The sequence below is a fragment of the Phytophthora cinnamomi genome (genome assembly GCF_018691715.1).
Source record: "Phytophthora cinnamomi strain GKB4 chromosome Unknown Contig63, whole genome shotgun sequence".
Taxonomy (NCBI): Eukaryota; Oomycota; class Peronosporomycetes; order Peronosporales; family Peronosporaceae; genus Phytophthora; species Phytophthora cinnamomi.
In genome coordinates, this window is record NW_027150996.1 from 387,308 (window position 1) to 389,786 (window position 2,479).

Below are 2,479 nucleotides of genomic sequence, written 5' to 3' on the forward strand. Positions count from 1 at the left end.
GCGAACTCCAGCAGCAATGCGAATTGTGGAAGCAAAACACAAAAATCCAAGAAACGGCAAAGCTCCAGGAGATCACAAGCGCCGGAGTCGTCCCAGAATTCCAAGCGTCACAAGGTTCAGCGTCGCCCCACGGATCACCAGCCTGGCCTCGACTCAGTTCGACGTGCCGGCGAGAAAACCACCATCTCGAAGGAGGCTGCGCGCATGATGCTTCCAGGGGGCGTCGTCTGGAAAGAGGTTCGCGCTGACGTTCGTCAAACCATGTACGCAGGGATCAAGTACGACGTAGCCATGGATTGGGTCGGCAGCGACCGCGCTGCATATGGGCACTTCCGGCAGCCACAGCAGGTCAAGATGCTGGTAAGCATGATGTACTGCTGGCGTCTGGATTCGACACGTTGGGCCAACTATGTTCCTGGGCCTACTACGCAATGGATGACGGGCGCTTGGAGCGACGTCTACAACGGAACGAAGTCCCAGCATCCTGGGGTCGGCTCGATGACCACATCGTGTATGATGACGAAGATGCAGCTTCATTGGAGGATGATCTCGAGAACGACCCTGACTACCAGCCTCCAGAGACAGGTCCAGCTGGCAGTCCGCTCAGCAGCAGCAGCTCTGAGGAAGCGCAAGGCGACGCAGAGGGTGAGTCGAATATGGATGACGAACCGCCGGCTCCAAAACCTATGTCTCCGGTCAAGCGCTCTCGTTCCGCCGACGACAACTCCACTGCTGTTCCCAACAAGCCCGCGAAACACCAGCGCCAGAATGCCTCCTCAGGGCGTCAGGATTCCAGTGAACCTCGTGGAACTCAGGATACGCCCGCGAAGCCTCGCTCCAGAAATCCTTCGGTGTTAGCGAGCAAGGCATATGACGATTTGACGGTCGAAGAGCTCATGTCAGTGGAGGTTCCTGGTGACGGCGATTCTTCCTGGCGCATTCACGGTGTCTTAGTGCGGTATGCGAGCTCTTCCAAGAACTCCTCGTGTCAGACTCCTGGATTCCCAGAGTATGAGATCCACAAGTATGCTTACGACCTTGTCCGCGCGCGTTGGGATCGAGACGCGTATCAGAAAATCCTGGATTCCAAGCCTTGGGAGACTATGTTCGACGGCCGCATCCACGTCCTCTATTTTCACGAGTGGAATGATCTTGATGCTGGAGCTCACAAGTTGTTAAAAGAGTTCGTGGGACACATGCGCAAGCATGCCCAAGCCTTTTGGGAGCGGGGGCACTGGGTGCCAATTCCTTAGGAGAACGCAAAGATATCGGATTTCACTCTGAACGCTGTACTCACCGCAACTCGCTTCGGCGCCAGCACAAGGCACGTGTCGATCGCGCATTCAATGCTCCAGGATCCCCGTCTTCTCCCTTGTATGAACCTGGCTTGTGGAAAGTTCCGGACAAGTGTTGCCACTGGATCTGGGAGGATGCACATCTCGAAGGCCTGGGCGGTCCCCGATTCACTGACATGGATATCCAACTTGCGGAGGTTGATTCCCACGAGCCGGCCCGCGTGCAGTAATACACGGCCAATGATGATGTGTGGCTCCAGTACGTGCCGTCGGACGTCAGAGGCCGCATTCATCCCCTTGACGTTCGCAAGCGCAACCTAGTGTCTCCGAAGTATCCACGACGGGCCCTGCCGCTGAAATCCCGGGCGTAACGCGTGGCGTTCGCATTTTCATAGGTTAACTTCCCACGAATCAAGGTTTTTCATTTGCATGTCATCATGGCCTTCGTCTTCCCATGTCGCGCACTTGTTCGTTTGCGATTGCCCACAACACGTCCTGCACTTTACGCTCCACTGATCATTCCTTCTTCGTGTCTTCGCACGGACACTTGCACTGGGCGATTTTGCTTCGTCCATTATGCCGATGCCTCAGTGTCATCAATCGTAGCACTTCCTTCTCGTTACCAAATCAAAATCGCATTCCGGTTTCCAATATCCACACAATCAATCGATCTTCATCCAGAATTTCAGATCATCAGAACTTTTCGTATCCTGAATTTCATCTTGAATCCTGGGTTCTTCACACCTTATGAGTATTAAACCCCTGGGTGATCATCTCCGGCTTGCATTGCCTGGAAACGGGCTCGCACTTTGATTGAACTCGTAGAGCAGAGCGCCGCAATTCAGCCTGGACACAGGCAGCCACTCCGTTTCGTCGTAGCCTCTCCAGTTGACAATGTATTCGCGGGTACGCCTTGACGTCCTAGTCCTCTCATGGCCCAGCGCTAATCCAAAATCTGTTCGACTTCGTATTCGTCATTCTGGACATCAGGTTCCCAGCTGTCTTCGGACAGTGACCCAGCATCGAAATCGTCATCCCCGTACACATAAGTCTCCACGGTTGGTCGTTTGGGAACAGAGCCCCTGGCTTCAGCCGACTCACGTGGGCCCATGGGTTCACACGATATACTGTTTCCTCCACCTTGAGCTTTACACGGAAATTGTCGTGGATCTCCAGGATTCGAA